Source organism: Leptinotarsa decemlineata, unplaced genomic scaffold (assembly GCF_025532065.1).
Source record: "Leptinotarsa decemlineata unplaced genomic scaffold, Ldec_3_MD MMD2_tig00026347_RagTag_RagTag, whole genome shotgun sequence".
In the NCBI taxonomy this organism is placed as follows: Eukaryota; Metazoa; Arthropoda; class Insecta; order Coleoptera; family Chrysomelidae; genus Leptinotarsa; species Leptinotarsa decemlineata.
The window spans coordinates 1,222,455-1,235,333 of NW_027412698.1; the positions used below are offsets into that span (position 1 = coordinate 1,222,455).

Below are 12,879 nucleotides of genomic sequence, written 5' to 3' on the forward strand. Positions count from 1 at the left end.
AAGATATATGTATATCTTTTGTTGTTTCAACCATTTTATATGAAACACTGACAAATTAAGAGGCATTTACTATTATTGAAGTGTACATGTGAACCATGCTCTGTCAACAAGAGTTTTTCCTCTTAGACAATAAAGTACATTTTTTATTTGATTTGATATAAACTTGTCGCCGGTATATTAACCGATCTTAAAATTAACAGAAATCTACTGGAATATATAGTAATTACAAAAGATACGGAGGGAGTTTTAATGAGAAGGAGACGCAATTGGTTTTTCAGTACTGATTTTTTTAGCAAATATTATTATTATTATTGTTATCATCATTATCATCTTTTATTATACTTATGCCCGTCAATCGATCAAAATGCGTACTTTTCTACGATTTTAAACATTTTTCTGTCCTGTATAATAATATTACTCCAATACTTTAGTTATTTGCTGGGCAGTATTTCAAAAATGGTGGATTTGCATACACTTTAACTGATTGAATAGTTATCATTAATGAAAGGATAAAATACATACGTTCCATACAATATTTCAAAATTCATTCATTCAAAACCCTTATCAAAATTGCAAATGAAAGTGAGTATGAAAGGTATCCACTGAAATGCAGGTATTCACCTGCATGAAGTCTTGTCTAGACTGATGATAGAAGTAGGTTCAGTAATATGGACACCCGAAAACAAACTACACCAAACCTGTATTTTACTTCCTTTATTTTTATTACAGCTTGGCAAATGTAGATGTGCATCTGAGCTGTGATAAAGAGAGATAGTAACTCTCCATTAGTATCTTTCATCAAGAAGTTCAATCGGGAGAAGAATTTAGGCTTAAATAAATACGGCACGTTTTAACAACTAGACAAATATACCTATAGGGAATGCGAACCCCAATTCTTCCTTTTGTGCAGGTGAACCCCAGTTCCTTCTTTTGTGCAAGTGAAAATAATATGTAAAATTGACAAATCAGCATCATCCATCATAATTTTTAAATTTTTGATATATTATTTCATTTTATTCAGAGTTGAAAATTTATTTTTCTCGCCATTTTCTATTTTTTTAACTCTGATTTTGATTTTCCGCTTGCAAAAGTCTTAAAACGTTTTTCACAATTTTTCCGCTTTGTCCACTAAGAACCTTATTGTCAGTATACTGTTCAAAGGCATTTTCACAGACAACAAATAACTTTCAGTACACCTCACAGAATAATTTCTCCACTCGTGTAGTGAACTTCGTGTACACTACACTTCGTGTAGTGTACACGAAGTTCACTACACGAGTTCCTAGATGTTAATGAGCTCTCGTCCCATTACGCCGGCTGATCTACTGCGCATCCAATATTGAAAGGCACAGCTAGATCTTCCGAATTGTTTTGCAGTCGAAATGTAGATATGAAAATTTTACAGTTTTGTGGTTCAATGTTCAATGAGGTTCGAATATTTTCCTTCTGATAACACCGCACTGTGTCATGTGTTGTCGGTTGCCAATTTTGTCAGTTGTCATTAGTTGGGCATATGTCTGAATTAGTTGTTTTAGCACAGTATTTATACAGAAATACTGTGGTTTTAGAATAATTTATTTTAAATAATTATTATTGAATATTATTATTCTGACACTATATCCGGGCATTATGGGCGTAATTTTGATTTTTGAAAGTAAGTAGACAACCGTTTGCAAATCCTAATTTTTTCAATTCTTGTTTTTTCTCTTTTTTTTTTAAATTCATTTTTGTCAATAACTAGGACGACCTGAATAGTTTCTAATAGGTTTGATACCATAAGTTCATGATTGAAATTTTGATGAATGCTAGGTAATATGTCGATGTAAAACTAGACTTTCACGAATTTTGTGAGAAATACCTTGATGTCTTGTTTGATTTTAAAATAGTTTCTAATTTTTGTTATGGCGATTATAAATAATGATGGACTCATTCTACTTTTAGTAGATACATTTATGAATTTCAAACGAAAGTCCTGAACTATTGCTAGGCCACACCATTGTGGATATTGGCAAGTCAGAAATTATATTCTTGTACATTAACTCTAATGGAAAGGAAATTGTCTAGTTTTCATATGATCTTTTTCAAAGTATATTATTTCTGAATAAATGACTATATATTTATATCATCAGGTTTGATCTGGTCAAAAAGAGGATTGAAAACATGTCCCTCTTTCTATTGACTAATCTTGTTTTTCAATTAGAATTTCAAAGGAAAACAGATGGATTTTTAAATTTTATTTTCAAGGAGTTCAAAGTTGTCAAGATAAATGTAGTTACTGTTCTAACCTAACAATGTCAGACATCTGATTGAAGTTACAGTTTGTAATATCCATATGCTTTTTGGTTTCACCCAAATGTGATTCTATTTTTGGCAGCCTATTAATTACACACAACTAATATTTCCAGACACTTTTTCAAATTTTTTACTTTTAAGTCCTGAGAATTCATGTTTTCGGTCTGTTTTTTCGTTAACCACATACGATTTCTGGTGTATCAATCCACTATGAATTGATGCAATATATTTCTTTTTTTTTTTAAATGTTTACAAAACAAAACTTCTCAACCACTTTTCTGAAATATATTCATGTTATTTTCATTTCATTTAACTCTTGACAATACTTTGTAGTGATTATACATCTCACCAGTATCAACTGGAGAGATATGTGGAAATGGAACTTTCTAAAATTTTTCAAGTGATGCCACTAAATATGTTCAAGAGTGACTGACATATTTCTGTAATTAAATGCATGACCGATTTGTGTTTCTGAAATGTGTAACTTCTGTAATTTTTATTTCAATCAGATCAAAAGAATGATTATAGGGAGGGTTTGTGATTTTATTTGCTCCTACTCTCAAGAAAGTGGAGATACCATTGGATGGGTAGAAATTTACTGCAAAAACTGGAAAATCAGTGATAGACTATTCGGTGTTCAGGGAAAACTAAGGGAATTTCAGTGAAACTATGGACCCCTGTTAAGCCTGCACAACTTCTTTGAATTTCTATATTATTATGCTCATTTTGTCCTCTATTCCAGAATTTGTTGCTTTTTGTTTGATGTAGATATTATGGGTTCTGCCAGTTTAACGTTAAACTAGCAGAACACAAACACAGAATTAGGTATTGTCATAATTGTTGGCTCATTTTAGTTTCCTATTGCAAAAAAAATCAGTGGTTCTGTTAGCTTTACCATTTATCTGACAGTAACAAATCAAAATCCTTCTCTGATATTTCCATGCCTAAAACAGAAAGATCTATTAACTACGAATGTTATAACAATTTTTCGTTAAATACTTACCAAAGACGAGTCCAGCGAGGTCGATAGTACGGGTAGGGTTCATCGTCAGGTATGTTGATCTGCTTTTGAGTAGATAGCTAAAATAATGACCGTTTACTAATCGTTTTCATCATTTTGGGAAATCATAACAAAATAACATAACCTCACTTCTGCTTGTCATCAGAAGGTTCATTAGAACTACCCGGTCACTTCATTCTAAATATCAGGGTTCCCAACCTAAAATATAAAGAACGACACTAATTAAAAACAAGCGGGTTTTTTTTGTTAAATATGAAAAAAAGGAGAGTTGAGCAGAATGTGGTTTTTTCGGTGTTCTAGAAAGATTGGAAAGACGTGTGTCGCTTGTTTGCGGATTTTTCTTTGAAACTCTTGTAGTTTTGCGGAAAAGGTAGTCAAAGGAAGGTCCTCTGACTATTTCAAGAAGATTTGTTCCCGAATTACACAAGTTTGCTGAATTGAATAATTACTGCTCAAGGCCACCCATTATCCAGGTAGGTTTTATCAGCCTTTGCATGTATTACATTCAAATTTATGTGAACCGTCAAACTTTTCATGAATATATTCTTTTTAGGGCATTTTTTTTCTTTTTCTACTTGTAATTTTACGTTACGTGGGCTTATCGACTACCCTACTTTACATCAATTTGCCTTTACGTAACGGTTCAGTTCAGCTTGGTTTTACTTACCATTGAATATAAGGGTCGAATATCTAGTTGAAGATAGCCCAGGATAGTATTCATCACACAAGCCTGGATCATTGGTTGGAAAATAGTTCATCCAGGAGCGCAATCACTCCCCCAATTTGGACATTTAGTCGAAGTGATTACATAGCGAGTACTTTGGATGCTTGGTTCGAGCGCCTAGGTCTACCCTGCTACGCTGTCACTCTCGACAAGACAATATTCTCCTATGAAGCTGTACCCAGAGTGGAAAACACAATAACTATCACAAGTGACCTGCATCATTATTCATACTGTTTTTCTGGCTAAAACTAAATCAGGTTTCTTTCTACCACAAATATCTTGTCCTATTATATACTTACTTTAGTGAATTTTTGGTATCGATACCTTAAGGAGACTCCTTACTGGATATAAACGATATCGGTTATCCCTGGCTATTTGTTTGAAAAAGTTGAAATAGAGAGCTAGAGCTCGATTTATTTTGTTGTCCTATTTTCACACCGAAACATATCCGAAGTGTAGTTTTTTTTATCGTTGGAAATTATACAACTCCCTACAATCGCTCATCATAGTGTTTGAATCTTAATCTACCCACTCCTTGAGATATTTTCTTCGAGTAGTCATCTATCTTGGATCCTCTGTTGCAGAATTTCGATAAATTGAAAATGTAATGGAAGATCGGGAAGGTAGTAATTAGTACGAGTGACAATGGAGTAACACCTTTCATAAGACCAACAATTGTTTGTAAAAATCAGCTTGATTGGAAATTTGTAGTTTCCTTTCAAAATCTGTCAAGAAGGGAAGCTTTTGAGTTTTGAGAACGAAAATGGTACTCTTCGACACGTCAACCATTTGTAAGGAAAGCTAATTGAATAGTTTTTTCATTCATTCATCATATTTGATAGGCATACTTTATGAATATAGTTACTGACTAATTATACTCTTCAGATGTTAATTATAGACAGTACCTGTTCGGGGTAAACTCTTCAGTTTGCCCTTCATTACACTAGAACAGATACTCTATGTATATATATATATATATATATATATATATATATATATATATATATATATATATATATATATTTTTTTTTTTTTTGATTGATGCAACTAATTTTCCTTTATTTTGAGTATTTCAATATTAAATTCTACAAAAAGGATGTGAAGTTTTATATCTTCTATTAATTATCTGCGAGCGCTTTCGACAGTTGGTAGTTGGTAGAAGATATAAAACTTCACATCCTTTTTGTAGAATTTAATATTGAAATATATATATATATATATATATATATATATATATATATATATATATATATATATATATATATATATATATATATATATATGATGAGCTGTTTTCTCGGGTTTCGCTCCGTGTTCTGTGTATTTTCTCCCCATAAGGATTATTTTCACAACGTTTCGGCAAAGTCTCATTTGCCATCTTCTGGTGATGTCTGGTTTTTTCAACTAGACAGTCTAGTTGAAAAAACCAGACATCACCAGAAGATGGCAAATGAGACTTTGCCGAAACGTTGTGAAAATAATCCTTATGGGGAGAAAATACACAGAACACGGAGCGAAACCCGAGAAAACAGCTCATCATATATATATATATATATATATATATATATATATATATATATATATATATATATATATATATATATATATATATATATATATATATATATATATATATATATATATATATATATATATATATATTTTCTCGGATTGTGGTAGGTTAAAAACCTCAAAAACATTAAGATATTCGCTTCAGTTATTGATACTTGCTGATATTGAATATGAATTCTTTTTTCTAGGTAGTTTCATCTGTATTTGGAGTGTCTCGTTGGAGTTATTTCCTGGACATATCAGTGATGTGTGGTTAAAGTGATTTGATGAAAGGCTGAATTTCCACAGTTATATTTCAACATAAGGCCAGACACATAAGACGGTTAAATTAAGGTGAGTGGTAGTGATGGCATCATAACTTATTTACGAGTATAGAAAGCTTTTTTCATAAACTACACCTCACGATTTGATTTCCACAAACTTTATTTGGAAAATATATCACGACATGTTTCGCTAATAGTGATTCAAATTATTTTTGATAAAGCTACTGTGTTAGCAAAACCTGTCGTGATATATTTTTCAAATAAAGTTTGTGGAGATCAAACCGTGAGGTGTATTTTATGAAATTACTATGGATCTTCATCAAGTAAAGGCGAAATCAATCAGAAAAATATAGAAAAGCTGATAAATTATAATTTTCATGTGAGACGAAACATACATATTAGTAATATGAAATGTCCATCAATTATAAGTCGTTCTTTTGGCAAACATTTGATGGTCGTGTCCATGCAGGTTAGGTTTCGGGGATAGGATTTTTTTTATTATAGATTTGAAAAACTTTCTGTTCTCAACCTATCTATTGAAATATAAAATGTAGAATACAGATTATTGAATTGATTTTTGAATTTTTCTAGAATATCTTCTCTTATATTCAAAGGAGTCGAGAGCTAAAAATGTTTGATACAAAAATCTCTCTAAAGAGATGCATTTTGACAATGCAATTATCAATTTAGTTGAAATTATTTGAATATATAATTGGAAAAGAAGTCGTTTCTTCGATTGACTGAATATATGAAGAGGAAACATTGTGAATAAGTATAAATAAAATTGGTGTGGTCAAAGATATATGGACAGTCATCGTAGTATTTTGTTAAGATATTGTAAACCTTGTCAAAAAGGTGATTTTTGATTTTTTTTCTGAAAACTTTTAGCTACTCTTACAAAAGAAAGCAATTTATTGAATATTTTCAAAGCATTGTGGATCACAAAATTTTTTCATCAGACTCGAGTTTGGTTTTGGGGTTCTAATCTGATCAGCCTGCTGGGTGATGTGCTCTGCTACTCTCCATGACGCCAACACAATAAAAAAAAAATAATATGGACAAGTTGAGAACTCTTTGTAGGCATTTCAGTTAGTATATTTTACTGTTCAGTCTGAACATTGTTTCTCAGGTACGGAATTCCCAATCTTATGTGTCATTCATTATAAGATGGCTTCGTGTGAGAAGGTCATGTTAAATGTGCTGTGTAAATATTTATTTATTCATTTATTTACTGACTTGCCATTATACAATGAACATATAGATAGTGGGATTGAAAAAATAAACAAATGAACAATAATATAGAATATCAAAAAACAAATGTCAATTAAGTAATTATTAATAATAATAATCAGCAGTTTCTTCATAGTAAATCAATACATTTAACCTGATTTTTAAAAGAGTACAAGGATGAGTCAAACCAATATAGCTGCTTTTCTTATTTGCTAACCTAACCATTCTAGTGATGGTTTCATTTAAGCCATAGCTAGTAGAATGGTAAGGAACTTTAAACAACTCTGACACTCTGGTTCTTCTTGAATTTACATTGAACTTAATCATTTGTGTTACAAATGGACAGTTCATATCACCATTTATAACTGTTTGAAGAAGTCTTAGATCAATTTCAGCTCGGCGGTGCTCCAAAGTAGATAAATTCAGAAGAAGCAGAATGTCTGAGTACTCATAGTCGGACCTCAGATATCCGAGCTTTAATGCACATGATCTCAGAAATTTGTTTTGTACTTTCTCAATCATAGATTGCAAACACTGCAAACATTGAATAATAGCTGTGGCGTATGACATCTGACACATCGTTTACAAAAAGAATGAAGAGTATTTGAGTATTGGGTCTATATGCGATTCTTGAGGGACGCCAGGAATTCGTGATGATATGGAACCAGCATATTCAACATATGAATTTTATTATCCAAATAACTCTTTATCCATTTTGACATGTTACTATTGATGCCTAATGCTAGGAGCTTAGCCATGATATGATCATGATTTACCGTGTCAAAGGCTTTAGAGAAATCAGTATAAATAGAGTCAATTTGGTGTTTTTCCTCTAGGTTATTCAAAAGAAAATGTTGATAAAGCAATAAATTCGTAGTGGTGGATCTACCAGATATAAAGCCATGTTGGTGTTCATTCATTATGTTTTTTGTATCAAAAGCCAGTTTTTTAGTTATCAAACAATCCAGCAACTTTGGAATTTCAGATTGCTTGCTCACTGCCCGGTAGTTTTTAATATTTTCTCTATCACCAGATTTGTTGATTGGAGTTAGAAAACTTTCCTTCCAGAATTCAGGGAAGATTCCCATAGATAAAGAAAGATTAAATAATGTTTGTAAGGGTTTTGCTAGAGTGAATATGCAGTTTTTTAAAAATTGCAAAGGAATTCCATCGGGACCAGCTGAGAGTTTTTCTGGGGTTATCATGAGTCGATTGATTATTTCTGCATTTTCAAAATAGTAGTTGGAAACCTGTAAACTCTCTGTGCATTTGTATTGCGGAATTTGAGACTATTCTATTTCTACTACCTATTCTGACGAATAGTCAGAATAGGTAGTAGAAAAATTATTTGCGAAAAGATTAACACATTTTAGTACATATTAAATGTACTAGATGTGAGGCGGTAGCTAATCCAATCTGTGCTGAAAGATTGAAAAATGTAATTTTTTGTGAAGACTGTATGATCTGCTGCCAAGTGAGTGAAAATGATATAAACAGTAACCAATTTGAACAACTAATCTCGATGGAGAGTGATGTTAATTTGAATTCAATTTGCTCTAACGAAATTTATAATATGGAAAGAAATCAATTTAAAAAAGAATTACAATATCACATAAAGATTTCATTATCCGTGAACTACATGAACTATATAAATCAAAAGACAACATCAAATTACATCAAAACAAGTTAGTTCTGACATCTTAAAAGCAAAGTCTACCACGACCATGATGAGTCTTCAAAAAGTAAATAGATAAAGAACTTGGAGACAGTGAAGGCTGGCACCAAGTCCAACAAAGAAGAAAACGCAAATACCTGGTAGGCCGAACTGAACAAGAATGTGTGGTGGGAACAGTTCCAAAATTTGATAAACTAAGAAACTTTTTACAAACAAATCTTCCAGGTGCTGAATGTGAGGCACATCCTTTTAAAAGAGCCAACATATATGCATCTGCAAAAGTTGCAATCAATTGTGAGCATTTGAATAAGGAATGGAGACGAGAAGTGTTGCCAAATGGAGCATTGGTAACTTTTTTTGCCAGGAAGAGGATGCCAGTAACACAACAGGATCTTCTACATCAAATCCCCATCTAATACGAAACATTAACTCTGAGATAAATCTAAGTAAAAAAATGTCAAGTAAATCTACCCTCAACTGTGATAGGAAAAAGGCTGATACCACAATCTACAGTGGATCTCATAACTGTGATGTAAATCATGATGCTGAAATTGTTAAAAACCTAACTTATGACACTAATATGAATGTGAAGCATAAGTCCTTTCTCTCCTGCTGCTACCAAAATGTGGGAGATTTGAAGTCTAGTCTTCAAAACTTCAAAGTAGTTACGATGTGAAAATATTATCGGAAATTTTGTTGTCTGGTGATATCAATTCAAGGTTACTCTATCTTTCACTACGATAGATCGAGTGATAACCTTTAACTCACCTCAGGCTGTGTGGTCCAGTGGTAATCTTGGAGTTACTGTTCAGTGTCCTATAAGTTCACCGGCTTTTACTTAACGTGAGAGATTCAGTTTCTTAAACCTGTTTAAACACAGCAGTGTTCGCAGTAGTCGTCATATTCTACTTGATTTAATTTTTTCCAATTTCGAATCAGTTAAGGTGCTCCCAGCTATTGATCTGTTACATCATAATAGCACATTCGATACTTCCTGTTTATTCGATATACCTACATGTCATCTTGACAACATACTGAAGAAGTTGTTTTTGACTTCAAAAAAGGAGAGTATGATTCAATTTATTTTCTCTTATACATGATTCAATGGGATAATTACTTGGATATGAATGACATTGCCCAACTGTAGCTATGATATACTATTTGCTCTTATCCACACCTACATTCCTACTAAAATTCTCAAACCAAATTCAAAATTTCCATGTTGGTATATGTTGAATCAGTTAATCATATTTCAGATGTAAGGTATGATAGTACTGTTAATGTCAAAAAGTGTAAAGTATCAGTGAGCGAAATGTTTGATAAAATCTCAAACCTGAAGGATAGTGTTTGCTGTGTTTCTGATAGAATCCTTTCATACTCTTTAAAGAGGTGCATTTACTCTTTGAGTAGAATAGAATATAATATAATAGAATATTCTGTTGGTGTTAAAATAAACATTAAGTGTTTACACAGGTCAATACAGCACAGATACAGAACTATAACTTATAAATTAAGTATATAAAATATATCGAAGTAGGGACATAGGTTTCACAATATCAACAATTTACAATTTTCAATTCGTTTTCTCAGAGACAAATACAATAAATACAATATTCTAAAGATTACATTTCATTTCAAATCTACTGTTAAGGATTTCATCGTAGCTGCAGAAGGCTTTGTTTGTTAAATATTCTTACAATCTTCAGTTTATTTCAAGATCCCTGATCTGGCATGGTAGTTTGTTGTAGAATTCTGGAGCATAATAAAGTGAAGCATTCCTTGATTTATATATTCTAAGATTACTCATTCTTATATTGTCTCTTTTCCTTGTTTCCTTGTGTAGTGATTATGTACATTGCTTTGAGTTTTGTATTGACCAATATTTTCACGCATATGACAATGGTCATGATTTTGAGATCAATAAATTTTTGTGCATGTGGGGAGTGTCCCCATACTATTATCGCGTACGTACAAACTGATTGAATGAGAGTTTGGAAAGTCATCACACAAACTTTCTGTTCCACTACTGATCTTAGATTTCTTAGAAAGTAAATGCTTTCATTGACTTTACTTTACATGACAGTCAAATTTCAGTGTGGGGTCCAGGTATACTCCCAAAAACTTTAGTGATTCTGGATTTTTATATATACATATATATATTTTTTGATTGATGCAACTAATTTTCCTTTATTTTGAGTATTTCAATATCATCTTCTAGGCACCCTCAAACTTTGAGTTTGAGGGTGCCTAGAAGATGACAGTTCTACCAACTGTCGAAAGCGCTCGCAGATAATGAATAGAAGATATAAAGCTTCAAATCCTTTTTGTAGCAAAGCAAATCCTTGGCGGTGCAGCCAAGTGTAAAGATGGGCAACACTTGTTTGCCGTAAGCAGGAAACAACACATATGCACGGAGTCAACAACAGGAGCCAACCGCACATTTGTGGTTCCAGTAAGAAGACCTAGAATTCCCAGGCTACATCTATCATGACCACGTAGGCAGCTATAGCTACCTGCGTGACACAAATGTGCGGTTGGCTCCTGTTGTTGACTCCGTGCATATGTGTGGTTTTCTGCTTTCGGCAAACAAGTGTTGCCCATCTTTACACTTGGCTGCACCGCGCTGATGAGGCCAATAGCCAGAAACACGTGTCCGCGGTTTGCCCCACTTTTGGAGTGTTGTGTCCACTAATTGTTTAATTTTTGATTTTTATATCATACTCACTCGATAAAATCTCTTTATATATATAGGTGATAGGTGGAGAAAATCATTGATTCAGTTTTGCTACCAGCAGCCGTTCTGAAGTGAACCAGTCTGATGCTTTGGACATTGTAATGGCTATACTATCCTTTAAAGATTCAAAGTTTCTCTCAGAATTTGTAAAAGTCGTATCGTCATTTATGTAAATTAGGAACAATAGTAGACCTAGAATTGAGCCTTGGGGTACACCGTGCCTGTTGATTCTTTCTTCTGAGAGAGTGCCACCGCAAGATGTTACTTGTCTTCTATCTTCCAGGTAACTTGAGATCATTTTCAAATTGATTCCATTGAGGCCATATAATTCAAGTTTTTTCAGTAAGATTTCATGTGATACACAGTCAAGGGCCTTTGACAGGTCACAGAACGTAGATCCCACAATTTTACCACTTTCAAAGCCTGCTATTATAGTTTCACATAGATCATTGATTGCTAATGCGGTTGATTTGCCAATTCTAAAGCTGAATTGTTCATTTATCAACAGGCTGGTTCCCTCAAATATCGGAATTCGAATATCTTGGATAGAACTGGTATGAGCGCTATAGGTCTGTAATTCTGAGTGTTCATTTTATTACCTTTTTTGAAGACATGTATGATTTTAACAAGCTTGTACTTAGTTGGATATACATACATCATCTTTATATAGAAATAAAAACTTGAATTTCTTAAAAAATAACGTGAAATTATTATTATTTGAATCTACTTTTTATTCAATCGATGATTTTTCAGTCCGATGTGGCAGTTGAATAACTTATACATTAATTTTTATTCTTTTATTTAAAGTGAGATCTACTTATTGTAATATTAACGAATTTTATACTTGTTGTGAATGAGTGGTATTTGATCTGATTTACGTATTAATAACACTTTATAAATGAATATGAGACATTTTTTTTGTGTTCTTTTTAATTGACATATCTTTGAAAACTTTAACTTAGCAAATGAATGATATAACGAGTGTCCCAAATAGATAAATATATGTAATACACCACAATTCTCCTTCTGATTTTTTCTTCAACTATTTTATTTATTGTATATTCTACAATTATACATGTTATTCTGATGGTGCCATGCGTGTAATAAGTACAGTGTCACCGATAAAGTCCGCATCAAATGGGAAACTTTTTTAATTATCGTTTTATGTGAAATTTGATTTTGGCAGTAGATTTTGCTTAAGAAATGATGTCAAATGGCGTCTACAAAATAGGTCACGTGCTTTCCTTAACCTGTCAAAATTGACATTTAAAAAAAGAAACATGGAAAAATGACATTATTCTTCAAAATATCCAAAAATATCAAAGGATAAAAACATTTTCTTTTGTAATTTTATACCCACGCACCAAG

The 12,879-nt window shown here is 32.4% G+C and overlaps 1 long non-coding RNA gene across 3 annotated transcripts in view; it reads left to right on the forward strand.

The window, feature by feature from the left end:
- The first annotated feature begins 1,416 nt into the window (after positions 1-1,416).
- LOC141486114 (uncharacterized) overlaps positions 1,417-12,879 on the forward strand; it is a 34,101-nt gene continuing 22,638 nt past the window's right edge. The window contains exons 1-3 of one of the 3 annotated variants that reach the window (XR_012467656.1): positions 1,417-1,654; positions 4,622-4,828; positions 5,798-5,942. This is a non-coding gene — a long non-coding RNA (uncharacterized lncRNA). Of the gene's footprint in view, positions 1,655-3,653; positions 3,787-4,621; positions 4,829-5,797; positions 5,943-12,879 lie in introns of those variants that run through there. The other 2 variants (XR_012467654.1, XR_012467655.1) reach the window with 2 other exon arrangements.